The sequence below is a fragment of the Lutra lutra genome, chromosome 16 (assembly GCF_902655055.1).
Source record: "Lutra lutra chromosome 16, mLutLut1.2, whole genome shotgun sequence".
NCBI classification, from domain to species: Eukaryota; Metazoa; Chordata; class Mammalia; order Carnivora; family Mustelidae; genus Lutra; species Lutra lutra.
This window is the reverse complement of record NC_062293.1, coordinates 50,169,107-50,185,516: the sequence shown is the minus strand read 5'-3', so window position 1 is coordinate 50,185,516 and position 16,410 is coordinate 50,169,107. Positions and strand designations below refer to the sequence as shown.

The following is a 16,410-nucleotide window of genomic DNA, read 5'->3' as shown; positions in this document are numbered from 1 at the left end:
CGTTCTTGCCTCAGTGACGGCAGCCCGACCCCCAAAAAGGGCCCCTTGTACCCACGTACATGACAGAGAACACAGATGTGCCTGTGAGACGGGCCTGAAAGCTCCTTTGTGACCACCTGAGCCTGGCCCAGCTCCGAGGGGCTGCAGGTCCACGGTTCACAGGGACTCCTGGAAAACGCAGGTGGCCCAGCGACGGTTTTCCCACCGGCCGCCTCCTGGAGGGAAGACTGGGAACTGCCAGCGTAGGCGAATCACTAGCGGAACGACACACAGGCCATCACCCTTCTCCAACCACTAAGACGTCTTTCTGTGTACGGATCCCGCCTGAAGGAACTCGTCAAAGTCCTCACTTGCTGCGGCGAGAATCAGAAACATTGGCCAGGCCTCAATTTGATGCTTTCCGGCCTGGTACCAGGCTGAGAAAGCCCAGGGGAAGGGCTGAAGAGGAAGGAAAGCCTACAAAGGCCAACTTTTCCCTCCAAATACAGGCTAAGAGGAAGACCAAGAAATATCTCCCACAGCAGGGAGACGAGCCTGTCTGGTGTTCACGCCAGCCCCGGGCTGCAGGAGGGACCCTGGTTCCCAAACGCACCCCTCAAGCAAAGGCTAGAAGATTTTCTAACAAAGAGGCTTCAGTTGGGCAATCTTGGGCAACTGCGAAAGAAGAAATCGAAGTAGTCAAGGTAACAGGAAAATAGGAAATCACCACTTCTCAGGGCGTTTCGCTGTCTTCCTAGAAAGCACTACGCAACGTCTGCAGTCACACTGATTAAAGGGGACAGGGGCGCCTGGGTGGCTCAGTCGTTAAGCGTCTGCCTTTGGCTCAGGTCGTGATTCCAGGGTCCTGAGTTTGAGCCCCACATGGGATTGCCCACTTGGCAGGAGGCCTGCTTCTCCTTCTCCCATTCCCTCTGCTTGTGTTCCCTCTCTCACTGTGTTTCTCTTTGTCAAATAAATAAAATCTTAAAAAAAGGGGGGGGGGGCGCCTGGGTGGCTCAGTGGGTTAAGCCGCTGCCTTCGGCTCAGGTCATGATCTCAGAGTCCTGGGATCGAGCCCCGCATCGGGCTCTCTGCTCAGCAGGGAGCCTGCTTCCTCCTCTCTCTGCCTGCTTGTGATCTCTCTGTCAAATAAATAAAATCTTTAAAAAAAAAAAAAAAAAAAGGTAACAGACATCTCTGAACATGACCTGACCAGCAAGGGCTCTGAGTGAGTGACCAGCAGGACTTGGGATAAAGCACTCCGGCCACTTGAGCCCCACACAAGGTTAGCAGCCAATCCTGGGCGCACAAGGCAGAGCTGACACCTCGGGAAGAATGGAAGGTCACCGGGCCTCAGGGGCCGGAGAAGACCCCATCTGGATCTTAACACTGCTGCCACCTTTTATAACCCTGGGCGTGTTTGCAGATAGGTATGCTAGGGTTCAAACCCTGTCCTCGCCACTTACTAGCAGGGAGGTCACATGCAAATAAATGGCCTGCCCTCTCCAGGTTCCATACCCACATCTCTGAAATGCAGACAAACGGGGTCTGTGGGAGGGGCCAGGGATGCCCAACACACAGCTGGCTCTCCCCAGAAAATGGGCCTTGCCCCAGGTCACGTCTCCCTGCTCCGACCCATGACCACCAGACTACCTAGGGGCTGGAGCTGTCTGGCACTCCCACTCCCCAACTTACACAGCAGAAGCTGTAAATAGGTACCCCGTCATACCCTGGCCCTTCCCAGGCCTCCGTGAGAACGGGACTGGGGCCATGGTCCTTCAAGCGGGGAGACGGGGAGTGGACACTGACCCCACAGCCAGCTTCCGCCCTCCAGTGACCGGTTCCCCGGCCGGCTGAGTTCCTTCCTCATTACTGAACTGCACCGAAGTGCTTACTGGATCTTTCTGGATGTGGTGACACCTTCCTGTGGCTCTATGGGCCACTTCGAGTCACCAGTGAAACCTCGGCCACCCCCACTCAGCAGCCTGGCCCGAGCTGAGGCTTCCAAAACCTGTTTCCACAGAAGACCCTCCAGGGTCTTCATCTTACCTCCTCACAGGGAGGAGTGGGAAAGACGGTCTTCAGTCAACTGAGGCAGATTATGAGGAAATAAGTTCAGACCACCCCAGGTCACATTAAAAGAGAAAAAAATATACACACATGGTTGGAAAAGTCAAAAAGGCACAAGATGAAAAGTGCATCCAGTATCATTAGTCAGATCACTTTCAGACCAAAGGGGGTGTGTGTGTGTGTGTGTGACTTCACAACAGAGGGACAAACCACAGCCCCCCATGCTGTGGCCACCCTCTGCCCATCACATGACATCACCCACCTCCCAGGACAATTCGGGCGAAATCTCTGATCTGACTCCAATCCAGACCCTAGACTGATTCCGGGCTCACAGAACAACAGGGCGAGGACAGAGCCGAACAAACCCAGACCTAGGGACGCTCTATGGGACAACTGGCCCAGTCTCTTAGCATATTAAGGTCACGAGAAAAAGACCATCTGCTGCAGACAGACCAAAGGGACAGGATGGTCAGAGGAAACTTGTGGTCCTCGGGGGAACAGGGGCGGGTGGGTGGGGTCCCCAGTTTAGACAGATCAGCTGCAAGACATGCTGGGGACAACTGATGAGACCCGAGTATGGACTGGGTACTGGTTGAGACCTAAGCATGGACTGGGTACTGGTGAATGTTGGGGCTGTGGGATAAGGGCACCGTCGCTCACTCTTGGGGAGGAGACACATACTGAGTATTTACGGGTGGATTGTGATGATGCCCGTAATTTATTTTTAAACACGACAGCATAAAAGGAAGCGGGAGCCACACCTCTCATCCTGCCCCCATTCCTCTCCCTAGAGGAAACAGCTGTTGACATTTTCTTATGATTCTACCCAGAAAGCCAATGAATGCCTACTCCGAGTGGCTATGCGTGGGCGCGCGTTTCCGACACTTAGCCCCGGGAAAGCACGTCTGTCCCGGTTATGCGTGCCGCGTCTTTTTGCTGCAGCCCGATCTGGGCTGAGCGTTTTCCGAGTAAGCTACAGCCCAGCGTGGAGAGCAGGTCTGAGAGCCTGCACTCGGATCGGGGCTCCACCACTTCTCACCCCGCGACCTCCACCTAGGCAGAGGATCCTCCGAGCCTCTGTTTTCTCATCTGCAAAATGGAGCCAGAGTACCTGTGTCCTAGACCCAGTGGGCTAACCTGTGGAAAGCATCAGACCAGCGCCTGGCACATGATAGTCCTACAGCTCTCCCTAGTATCTCGATGAACCCTCAGTCCTACTTACAGACCAGGGCTGGGGCTCCGAGGTGAAGGGACCCACCCAAGGTCACTCAGCCAGGGAGAGACCAAGTCTGACCCTTACAGCCTCGTTTTTTTTTTTTTGTTTGTTTGTTTTTAAGATTTTATTTATTTATTTGTCAGAGAGAGAGAGAGAGCGAGCACAGGCAGGCAGAGTGGCAGGCAGAGGCAGAGGGAGAAGCAGGCTCCCCATAGAACAAGGAGCCCGATGTGGGACTCGATCCCAGGACGCTGGGATCATGACCTGAGCCGAAGGCAGCTGCTTAACCCACTGAGCCACCCAGGCGTCCCACAGCCTCGTTTTTTAATGCCACTCTTTTCACAGAGGAGGTAACTAGAGCCCAGAGAGGCTAAATGACTTGTTCACAGATGAATTCAAAGCAAAGTCTTAGGGCCAAACCCCATGCTTGCCCAACATCCTAAAAGTACTGTGAGACTCTCAGTCATAACACTCAGTGGCCACCAGGCTCCGTGCTGCTCTAGGTCTGAGGGAAGTCCCTGTTCTCCTGGAGTTTGTGTACCTATAAGGACAGATGACACGGGAATAAAGAAAGCAGGGGGATGGGGTGCCCAGGGCAGAGGAGAGCTGGGATCTTTGTGTTCAGAGGTCAGGGCAGGCCACTCGGAGCTACTGGAGCAGCATGGGTTGGGGAAGGAGGCCAGGCCAAGATAGGCGGGAGCTACACTCGGGATGGAGGGCAGAGGCCATGAGGCTGGTAAAGGCTAAGGGTGCCCGGAGGGCCACGATGGAGGAGCCAAGTGGTTCTCGGGGCTCGTGGAGGGACTTTGGAGAACGTGGGTCTATGCAGAGCGGTGATGCAATCTGACTGGTCCCAGGGAGAGACAGTGGGAGCATGGGGTGGGATGGTAGCTTTGCAGGTGAGCAGTGGCTGCATTCGGGATACATTTCACTGAGAGTCCATTATACTTGAAAATGCTCCTGACCGTCCAGCCTGAGGCCACAGAGAGTATCTGTGACCCTGCCCAGCGTGGCGCACAGCTCACAACTGAAGCAGGCCTTCAGGGTCTATGTCTGCAAGGGGCAGACGTAGGTGTTGCGGGCAGAGCTGGGTCCCTCGAATTGTCCCAGTGAAGTCCTGACCATCTGTACCTCAGAACACGACCTTCTTTGGAAACAGGGTCATTGCAGATGTCATTAGCTAAGATGAGGTCATCCTGAAGCAGGGCGGGCCCTAAATCCAGTAAGGCTGGTGTCCTTCCAAGAAGGGGAAGAGTCACAGGTACCCGAGCGTGGGCACACAGGCAAGGGGAGGCTGCCCGTGATGGAGGGCAGGGACTGGAGTGCTGCCAGCTGCCAGCCCAAGGGACACCAAGGACTGCGGCCACTAACAGAAGCTAGGGAAAGGCAAGTTAAGAATTCTCCCCTCCAGGCTTCAAAGAAGTATGCGCCTGAGGACACTTTGATCTTTGACCTCTGGCCTCCAAACAGGTGTTGTTCTACGCTGCCCGGTCATGGTCAGAGGCTTTCCCAGTCCAACCTCAGGGTCTTCCCACCACCTGCCTGCACACACAGACGTGGGCACCCTCGTCACGCAGGACAAGGAAGCACCGCCCCTCAGCTCCAGGACTGACTTTCCTCCCCAAGGCTGCTCACCAGCCTGTCCTCTTCCCAGGCAACCCAGCTTGCCAGCCTCCACACTGGGCCTAGAAGCCTCCTTCCTGCCTCTGTACCCCTCCTGCTGTTCTTCAAACGGGAAAGGAGAAACTCCTCATCCCAACTGTCAGCTCCAATGCCGCCTTCTCAAGCGCATCTTCCCCGGATCATGCCATTAGGACTCCTGCTGGCTCCATCCCTGCCGACTCTCACCCCAGCACTTAGAGCAGGTGGCCTTCTCTGACCCTCTATAATCAGTATTATGCACTCTACACTGTGGACCTGCCTGCAGTCCGGCCACCTCCCGACCTGACCTGGCCCAAGGCTCCGCATACACAGGGGCCACATCGGCGTCCACACAGACACAGAGCAGGAGGCCAAACACCTGTTGGCTCGTTTTCAGGCTGGGTTTCCAGGGAAAACTAGCAATAGCTGTAACCTCCAAGGGCACACTTCATACACTCCTCTCCAGCACCGTGAGACAGTGGTGCCATGAACCCCAGTTCAGAGGCAGAAGCTGAAACCGGGGTGGAAGGGAACAATGGCCACATTCCTCCCCAGGCCGGGGCTGGAGACTGAGCTGGGGGAGGGCGGAGCAGAGACAAAAGGCAGTCCTTTTATTTGTCTGTGGGATTCAAAGCCCATCCTCTGTTCAAAATAAAAGAGCAAGTTTGTGCTGTTCTCTTTGGGCTCCTGATGAAATTCTCTCCATGACCTGATCACCAGCTTGCGAGGTGGGGCAGGTAGCAATCCCGTCTCATTACTCTTCTCCCAGGAGTCCCTGTCATTCCTGTTGTGGTGAGAGTCACTCTCCGGGTAGAGCCCTGCAGGCGCCCACAGATCTCCAGGCAGGGGCTTGGGAGGAAGTGCGGGGGGGTGCTCGGAAGCCCACTTGGTCCCAGTGGAGGTGAGTGAACACTGGCACCCAAACTTGTAAGCAGGCCTAGGGTGAAGCATGAACGTTGACCAAGATGGAATTTCTCTCTTTAATTTTATTATTATTTTTTTTATTTTTAAAAGATTTTATTTATTTATCTGACAGACAGAGATCACAAGTAAGCAGAGAGTCAGGCAGAGAGAGAGGGGGAAGCAGGCTCCCTGCTGAGCAGAGAGCCCGATGTGGGGCTCGATCCCAGGACCCTGAGATCATGACCTGAGCCAAACGCAGAGGCTCAACCCACTGAACCACCCAGGTGCCCTGGAATTTCTCTTTTTTTTTTTTTTTTAAATTTTATTTATTTATTTGACAGAGAGAAATCACAAGTAGGCAGAGAGGCAGGCAGAGAGAGAGGAGGAAGCAGGCTCCCTGCTGAGCAGAAAGCCCGATGCGGGGCTCGAACCCAGGACCTGGGATCATGACCTGAGCCGAAGGCAGCGGCTTAACCCACTGAGCCACCCAGGCGCCCCTAGAATTTCTCTTTTAAATGAGTACTCTAGGGGCGCCTGGGTGGCTCAGTTGGTTGGGTGACTGCCTTCGGCTCAGGTCATGATCCTGGAGTCCCAGGATCGAGTCCCACATCAGGCTCCCTGCTTGGTGGAGAGTCTGCTTCTCCCTCTGACCCTGCCCCTCTTGTGTTCTCTCTCTCTCATTCTCCCTCTCTCAAATAAATCAATAAAATATTTTAAAAATAAATAAATAAAAATAAAATGAGTACTCTGACAGTGGCTTCCATCTATGAAATTGGTGATGATCTGGGGGTCCTGGGTGGCGTAGCTGGAAAAGCATCCGACTCTTGATTTCAGCTCAGGTCATGATATTGGGGTCGTGAGAGTTGAGCCCCATGACCAGGGAGTCTGCTTGAGATTCTCTCCCTCTGCCCCTCCCCCCACCTTGAGTATGCGTACACAGTCTCTAAAATGAATAAATATATCTTTAAAAAAATTAATCTGTGACTATCTTAAAAAAGAACAAATCACAGTACCCATGTTAAGTTCTGCAGCCGTCAACCGAGGACAGTCACCCATGCTGGAGGGCGCTGCACACGGGCATGACCCGTTCGGAAAGCATTTGTAATGCTTCGGGAGACAGAAGGACGCTCACACAATTTCCCATTCATCTCACTGCCGGAGACTCTATACTGAAGACCACACTGAATCTAAAGACTCCTTTTATTTTTAGGTATTTCTTAAGATTTTATTTATTTGACAGAGGGAGAGACAGCTACAGAGGGAACACAAGCCTCGGGAGAGGGAGAGGTAGAGGGAGAATCAGGCTTCCCGCTGAGCCGGCAGCCCGACCCAAGACTCGATCCCAGGATGCTGGGATCATGACCTGAGCCGAAGGCAGTCGCTTAAGGACTGAGTCACCCAAGGCACCCCTAAGGACTCCTTTTAAAAGCATGCTTTCTGCCCAAAGTTTACTGCAGCATTATTTACACTGCTGAGAACCTGAAAACAGCAATTCTGATGACAACGAGGATAGTAAATGATCCATTTATGGTACATTTCCTTTGTGCAAGGGAGTATGTGCACAGCGTTATGTCAGCACAGGTAACTTACACAATAGTCCAGGAGAGGCTACCCTTACCCCTAGGTTACCAATTAAAAGACTTAAACTTGCAGCAGTTAAGTAACCTACCCAAGGCTTAACCTGTCAAACTAAGGCTAACTTATGCAGCGACATGGAAAATGCACACAGGAAGTTGGGCGAAAAGATCAGACTGCCAACTGTATTATTTCTCATGGGAATCCTGAGTAAAGAGTCCGCTGAAGGGCAACCTCTGTCACATGGGGATTCCTGCCACCTGCGGTGACCGCCCACCTCTCCGCCAGCTCACCCCGTCCCGCTAGGCGCAGTGTGCAAACAGCCACATGGACAGAAGCTCTTAGCCCCCTGCCAGTCCCCTCCCAGACACAACCGGTACACCCTAGATGTGTCTGTCTCTCCGACACGGGAAGCCCACCAAGGGCAAGGCCTCAGTGGCTGACTGTGATGTAAGACCCTTGGTACTCAGCATTGCCCCTGGCCCACACAGACTTACAAAATAAGTAAGAGAAAAAGGCTAATGTTTTGGGGACACCTGGGTGGCTCAGTCGGTTAAGGAGCTGCCTTTGACTCAGGTCATGATCTCCGAGTCCTGGGATCGAGCCCCAAGTCAGGCTCCTTGCTCAGTGGGGAGCCTGCTTCTCTCTCTCCCTGCCACTTCCCGCTGCTTGTGTGCACTCTTTCTCCCTCTGATAAATAAAACTTAAAAAAAAATAAAAAAGTAAAACTTAAAGTTTTGAAAAATGTGCTTTGCAAACGTCATGTGGTTATAAATGGCACTTGTATCTTGTCCTATTGTCTGCATAGTACAAACATGAGATTTGTTCTGTTTTCACGGAACACTGTTCAGACGTGTGACCCAGATCTGTCAGGACAGCTGCCCTTTGGGGATGTGGGTCCTGATCTGGCCTTCAGTTCCTTTCTACATCACGAACCTGTGTGCTCTGCCCACAGAAAGATGACCACCATGAAACCACATACACAGGGGCTGGAAACCCCCGGTGCTCATGGTCCAGGTAGTGGTACCCTGGCACGGAAAACAGCCGAGCTGTTTGGTGCGAGCTGGAGGAGTGAAGGCCCGTCCAGCATCAGGCCAGGATGAGCTAGGAAGCCCCACCCAGTGGAATGCCTAGTACAGCTGTTAAAATGTTTACAGGATGGTGGAGGAAGGGAGACAATGCTCCCGTTACAGGATTATGAGACAAAAAAGCAGGGACTCGAAGTTGCATTAGCGAGGGTACAATCCTGGAAAAGAAAACGATTGGGACAAAGTCCGTAAGGAAATACGCCAACACGTGAACAGCAGCTGTCTTTGAGGAATAAGATTATAGGCTATTTCTCTTCTTTTTGAACTTCCGACATGGTACTTTTTATAATGAAACAACCAGCAGTTTCTTAGTTCACATCCACACTGGGTTACCAGTTAGTACTGGAGAGGTGGGCCACCGAGTGAGCTGGTGTCAAGGGTGCCAGACTAAGCTAGTCCAGTAGGAGACTAGCAGTCAGCAAGACGACACTGATTCCATAGACAACATCAATTTCAAGCTGCTCCAAGTCCAAATCACCCCTGCTGACGGCAACTTTCAGGAAGGGCCCTGCACTGGGCATCAGCTGGAGAGAGCGGAGGAACAGAAGCCTTCAGCTCCACAAAAGCTGACACAGAACAGACCGCTGGAGGAGCGGTGCCTGGCCCCAGGCACACACTGTGATCACCAGAAACTTCCGCCCACTGGGAAGCCTGGGCCCATCCCCGGGGTTCTGACGTCACTGGTCAGACGTGTAGCCCAGGCTCTGGGACATTTAAAAAGCTCAGGGCAGCCAGATTGAGGGCAGGTGGCTGAGGGAAAAGAGAAAAGGCAGCTGGAAGAAAAGAGGAACAGCGTTTTATTACTGAACAAAAACTAGTGTCTACGAATTATACTGCTGCTAAACTCAACCTTACTGCACAAAGACATAAAGTATTTCTTTATTCCTGGAAAAGCCCATAAAATGTATTTCCAAGAGACTAAGGCTCATGCTTGGGCAGATACCAAGAGAGAGGAGCACAACACACAGAAATACCACCAAAAAAAGGAAAAGAAAAGAAGAGAAAAGTAAGGGGCACCTGGGTGGCTCAGTGGGTTAAAGCCTCTGCCTTTGGCTCAGGTCGTGATCTCAGGGTCCTGAGATTGAGCCCCGCATCGGGCTCTCTGCTCAGCAGGGAGCCTGCTTCCTCCTCTCTCTCTGTCTGCCTCTCTGCCTACTTGTGATATCTCTCTGTCAAATAAATAAAATCTTAAAAAAAGAGAGAGAGAGAAAAGTTAAGGTTTATCTAGCATCTGTTCGGGGGTGCCTACGTGGCTCAGTTAGCCAAGCCTCTGCCTCCGGCTCAGGTCATGATCTCAGGGTCCTGCGATCAAGTCCCAGTTGGGCTCCCAGCTCAGTGGGGAGCCTGCTTCTCCCTCTCCCTCTGTCCCTCCACCTGCTTCTGTGCTCTCTCTCTCTCTCAAATAAATAAATAAATTCTTATTTAGCCCCCGTTCATTCATTCAGTGTTTACTGAACACCTTTCCTGGGTTGGGCAGTGTGCAATGAGCACACACAAGGTGCCCTGCTCTTGGAGTCTTCTTGTGCAGGGACACAGAAAATTGATTCATAATTTCAGATAGTAAAAAATACTGTGAAGACAAAATAAGAGAGTGACACGCTCTACAGTGATTGTAAGTCCATTACACAGTCTACTTTCCCATACCAAGAGAAATCTGTCTTCAGACAGTCCTTCTTATTTCTGCTTATATTATTTTTTAAATGCCCCCTTGAGGCTGACTATTCGTAACCAGCCACTGGGCAGCCATGACTCAGACACCGTCACAGCTGTGTGACTGTTAGCGACCCTGACTTAAACCTTTTTCCCCGTTTCATTCTCCACTTACTGAGAGTTATTTACCTCTACTACAAAGGTGGCTTTGAAGAAAAACGGGCAGATACAACTATAGTATTCATAATTCAACTTTCTGTGGCACAAGTCAGCACTGATCCTTCACTAATTGTCCCCTGTCAGCAATCTGGACAGCTGTGTCTTAGTCTCACGTTGACAATCATAGGAGCTCCTTAAAACCTGGGCCCCATTACCCAACACTTTAAAGAGGTTTCCCTGCTTTCAAAAACCATGTAAGGGGGTGCGGGTGCCTGGGTGGCTCAGTGGGTTAAGCCTCTGCCTTCGGCTCAGGTCATGATCTCAGGGTCCTGGGATCAAGCCCCACATAGGGCTCCCTCCTCAGCAGGGAGCCTGCCCCCCCACCCCGTTTCTGCCTACTTGTGATCTCCGTCAAATAAATAAATAAAATCTTTTTTTTTTTTTAATGTAAGAAAAAAATTACATGAGATGGGCCAAACCACCTTAAAATTGCACTAGGTGTACACTGTATATTCATCTATTTTGTAGAATAATTTAAACATTACTTTTTTTGTTGGGAAGTACTGGAGTTCTGGGAACCTTGGGTTCAAATTCCAGCTTTACCATTATGATGGAGTAGATCTGAGTTAAGTTCAATGCCCTGTCCTTATCAACAAGGTGCCCCACCCACCCCCTCGGGCAAGTGCAGCAGCAGAAGGACCAGTCACAGGGGAAAGCAGAGGAGGGTTGATGGCTCAGCCTCCCGACTGTCTCCCGCAGCTGCTGACTTGAGTGGCAGCCTCACAGGGCACATTCAGACCCCATGAAGGACCCAGCCCTCGTGGCAAGAATAAGCATCGCTGGTGTCAACCCTCAGACAGGGTGTCAGTGACACGGCCACCACCCCCACCACCCCCGTAGGACTAGGACTACAGGCAGTACTCAGCGGCTTCCTCTGTGATTCTATCTGCACTTGAAGAGATTAGCTCCAGAGTAAGCTTAGTGTTGCTAGCCCAGCACCCGCCTTTGCCCTGGGGCGGGCTGCCTGCCTAAGATGCAGGGGTCCCCGATTTACAGAACGTGTTTACCCCAGCAAAAGGGAAGTAAACTGGATCCCATCTCCCACCAGATTCATAGTCCATCCCACCTGAAGAACCATCTGCCACCAGGTGAAAGGCCGCTGAGGGCTGGGAACATTCTCCACCTGGTGGCTGTCCCTGGCTTATCCCCGAAACCACTGGGCAATTATCTGGCTGTCAGCCAGCAACCACCTCTCAGCCCTGGGCGTGTCCCCCACCTGGTTTCTGAGCATTGTCACCCAGCCCCACACCTGGAAGCTTCACTCCCCTCCTCCTCCTCCACTCTCAGGAGGCCTCAGCTGACCCAGGCCCCTTCCAAGTCCTCACCCCGGGAGGGACAGGCTGGCTGGGTCTGATTTTTTTTTTAAAACAATAACATATTGTTATTATATAGTCCCACATCCTCAAGTTTTCAAAAACAGACCTACGGAGGCCTCCCTTTCTCGGCTGCCTAGTCTGTATTAAAATGCCTTAAAATGTATTAAGTTAAATTGTATTTAAATTAAAACGTAGTGGGGCCTGGGTGGCTCAGTAGGTTAAGCCTCTGCCTTCGGCTCAGGTCATGATCTCAGGGTCCTGGGATTGAGCCCCACAACGGGCTCTCTGCTCAGCAGAGAGCCTGCTTCCTCCTCTCTCTCTGCCTGCCTCTCTGCCTACTTGTGATCTGTCAAATAAATAAATTAAATATTTTTTAAAAATAAAATAAATTAAAATGTATTAAAACTACTAAAATTAAATGTAGTAAAATTAAAATGCACTAAAATGTAAAAATCTGTATTAAAATGCGTGTACAGGTGTTTACCCGCTCCAGCTGCCCTCGCAAAAGTCTGGCTGCCAGGGCTGGGGCCCGCAGCGACTCTGGTTTTCCCCTGAGGTCCCCTGCTGTGGAGAACCAGCTTCCCCGGAGAGTTCCGGAGGCCTGAAGCCTCTGGGCTCTTCCCCACACACATGTGAACCAGTGCACACGGCCGCTTTCAGACTCTCCCTAATGGGCTTACGAATGGCTGAGCATGTGGAGGGAGGGAGAAGGCCGTGCCATCCCCCCACTCCGAGAGACCAGGAGCTCTCCTGGACTCAGGCCAGGCTGTCAGAGTGGGGCTCAGGCCCAGCGTGGTGGCCCTGCTGTGGTAACGCAGTCCGGACCAAGGGCTCCCTGCGAGGGCCCATGCAGGCTGCTCTCGAGCCCTGCTCTCCCCCTGCACCGGGAGCACCTGGCCTCCTGCGCTGGATCTGGACCTGGATCCTAGACTCTTGCCCAGAAGCTCAAGAGCACTTGTTCTCTTCCGGACTGCTGCCTGAGAAGTTCAAAGCCAAATTTGGATCCCTCTCCAGCCCTCCTACATGACTCTGGCCTTCTCTTACTTTCTCACCTTTCCTTTCGGCCCAATTCCTTGGATCTATTTAATCATCTGGCACTGCGTGCGTTTTGGAGGGCAAATCCAACCCTTTCTAGAGAGAAGCAAGACAAATACACGAAAGGCTCGTCATCTCTAGTAATCACTCGGGGAGTCACCATCCACGGCGTGTGAGGGGGTGCCGGCCTGTGTGAGGGGCGCCCAGCCCGAAAGACGGGCTGACCTGAAGGAGGCACCGACATGTTCCCAGGAGCAGAGCTGAGCCACCCCACAGGAAGCTGCTGCATCCGCCGAAGGCGTCACCCAGACAATGGACCCATCAGGACAGCCTGAGACCTGGCCGCAGGTGGTATCGGGAACCTGGGACAAAGCAGACAACCGCCCACTCTGGCTCTGGGTTCTCGGGTGGGTTCCAATTCATGTAGGGAATCAGAGGCCAAAGAGCATTTCTATTCTGTCTTCCTTGTTGCTTTCTCCTTTCTCTAAGAACAGGAACGCTGGCAGCTGGTCTCCCGCCCAGGAATCCACAGTGCCCAGCACCACAGGACACGCTCCTGCTGCAGCAAGGCAAGTGTGGCTCTGGCTCTGGGGGCTGCCAGGCCGGGTACTCCTCCCTTCCTGGGCCAGCCTCCATCTGCAGAGGCCGACCCAGGAGAGAGAGCAGGCGAGCGGGAGGCCCGCCCTGACTGGACTGTGCGCATCAGAGAACAGCGGCAATCCTATATTCAAGTCTCCACCTGGACTCAGGGATCATTCTCCTATCCGCCCCCCTTTTCCCTAGGCCACCATCCCAAGAACTTCTGCAATTTCTCCACAGTCTGCTGAATGTCATAACCAGCTCCACAGAACATAGGAGGGGGGACAGAGCCAGAGTGGGCCGTGGGGGGGGAGGGGGGGTAACAGGCAGGTGTCTCCCAGCCTGCTCGACCCAAGCCAGCTGCCCTGTCTGTGTGGTCTCTGGCAAACCCTGACCTCTCAGCCCAAAAGGCCTTCCCCCTGGGCCCCACAGCCTCCCCTTCACACAGCAGTCCTGAGCACCAGCTACCTATCAAAATCACATAGGCGGGGGCCCCCAGGGTGGCTCAGTGGGTTAAGCCTCTGCCTTCAGCTCAGGTCGTGGTCTCGGGGTCTCGGAGCCCCGCATCCGGCTCTCTGCTTGGTGGGGAGGCTGCTTCCCCCCGTCTCTCTGCCTGCCTCTCTGCCTACTTGTGATCTCTCTCTCTCTTTCTCTGTCAAATAAATAAATAAATAAATCTTAAAAAAAAAAAAAAAATCACACAGGCAGCCATCACAGGCAAGCCCCAGACCCAGCCCTGGGTGGGGAGGGCAGCTGGGGCTCCAGGGAATACAGGAACAGGAAGGAAACAAGAACGCCAGGTGAGGCCAAAGAGCTGAAGGCCTCTCCAGCCCCGAATTCTCCCGCAGGCCCTAGACTTTTCGGACCTTTTCCACACCTCCACCTGCATGTCCAGTAGCACTCTGACATGTCCAGAACATCACCCCAACGCCATTCAACCTGCTCCACTCACAGCCACCATCTCCCACTGGCTCAGCTAGCAGTCCTCTACTGCTCCCTCCCCTATCCCGTCCTCCAGCAAGCCTGTCAGCTCCTCTTTAAGAGGTCCACAGCCCTGCCATCACCCACCTGGATCAGGGGGGTGGTTTCCCCACCCAACACACAGCCGGAGGAGAAAACACAGTGAGAGAAAGTAGTCAGAAAGCTTTAGAGCAATCTGACATTGCTACAACATCTAATCACTGATACAAAGTATCAGGCTGAGCCCATCCAGAATTGGAAGAGCTGTTCCCTACCAGAGGCAGTTTAAGAAGCTGCCCTCTACCTTCCCCGACCCCACACTCTGTCATACCCCTGCCTTGACCTTACCGGCCACTCTGCCTCACTCAGTTCCCGGCACCTGGGGCCGCCTTCCTGGTCTGCAAACACCCCTGAACACACCCACCCCAGGCCCTTTGCACTGCCTAGAATGCTCTTCTAAACCTTCACACAGCACACTTCTCATCCCCCTTTAGCCTTTGTTCCAACATCACTTTCTCAACAAGGCTTATTCTGACACCGTCCTTAACACTGCAGACCACCTTCCCTCCTCCCCAGGCTCGACTGGGTCATTTGGTTTTTGTGGGCTGCTTCCCAGAGCACTCGTCCTAGAACGTGCTGCATCATGTCTTAGGTTTATTGTGTCTCTTCCCATGAGGAGGGGCAGACGGCTCTGTGCTGTGTGCTTAGGCATACAATAGGAACTCAATACACACTTGTTGAGTGAACACGGGAACTTGGGAGCCAGAGCGCAGCCAGGGTGGGCCGCACAGACAGCGAGCCTGGGGGCAGCCCTCCCGGCAGACCTCAACACATCTAAGCCATCAGAGGCCAGCCAAGGACCATGAGGGGCGTTGTCTGCCATGTCAAAGACTGCACTGGATCCTGGGAGAGCCTGGAATCTAGAGGAGCTCTCCAGGTGGACACGGATGGGGGAGGCTAACAGCAAAGAAACCAATCAAGGAAAGTGGACACTAAATTGAGGTCATGGGACTAGAGATGAAGGGACAGAATTCGAGAGGTTTCCAAGGTCAGATCTACAGATGTCTGTGGGAGGTAAGTGGGAGGGAGGAGGTACGGGGAGATCAGATGGACAGGATACATGAAAGGAAGGTCCCCTCAAACATCATTATGATTTCTGTGGGTCAGAGCGGCAGCCAAGGTGAGAGGAGGCTCCCCACAGCGCCTGCTCTCCCACAAAGGGCCTTTCTCAGCTATCTGCCCTCTTCCTCATGCCGATTCTGCACCAGTACCCACCAGGCCTCCCCTGCAGGGTCTGGGGTCCCAAGGGTGCCCCCCAATTCGTCTCCCCTACATTGCGGCCTGTATTTCAGAAGACCACTTCCCAAACAGCCAGCATCCACCTGACTCCCCCACTGCTGCCTTCCAAGCCGGTATGTCTGAAGGAAATGGCCGCTGTGCATACAATCGGCACTTACCTTCCACTGAACACCTGGTTAGGGGCCAAGGAAGAACAGATAGCCGTCACCAGCCAGGGTCCTGCCCCCCGCAACAGCCTCGGGGACCGGCAGCGTGTGAGATATGGAGAGGGACCCACGCATTAACCAGGTAAAGGATGACACGGTGACACCGTGTAACACTCCGCCCCAAACTCTTCTGGGACATGAGAAACTGTCAAACAAGACCTACTCGTTTTGATCCTTCATTTCTGCCAGAACCAAAGGAGGAGAGACATGCACAAGAGCTGTGTACCTGGAGCCACCTGCCCGTCGTGTGTGTGCAGGGGAGGTATCCGGTGGAAGAGAAGCATACGGGACCGAGGCCCGCCCGGTGACACAGGGTGCGGTCCTTCCCAGCCACAGCGGGAGGGTCGGCACAGAGGCTGAGGCAGGTCCGCCTGAGGTTAATACACAAACGTCCCAGGAAAGCCAACCCAGGAAAGTGAACCCAAGACTCGAAACAGACCTTCCCAGTTACTGACTCAACCCCGGAGTCCTGGGGAATCCAGGCAGCCTGCCCAAAACAGCCCACAGAGACCTGGGGGAAGAAACGGTACGTATCTGAAAGACCTCTGCGTGAGCCTTCAGACTTACTTGTGACCGTCTGCACTCTCTGCGGTGCAAGGCTGGTCCTCCATACAAAATCATGCATAAAACAGTGAGGGGAAGACAGGAGCGCAAAGGAAAACACCCCAGAGCTA

The 16,410-nt window shown here is 53.2% G+C and overlaps 1 protein-coding gene across 6 annotated transcripts in view; it reads right to left on the bottom strand.

The window, feature by feature from the left end:
- Nucleotides 1-16,410, bottom strand: part of EPN2 (epsin 2) — an 83,630-nt gene that overhangs the window by 26,930 nt on the left and 40,290 nt on the right. The gene's annotated exons all lie outside the window — the stretch shown is intronic.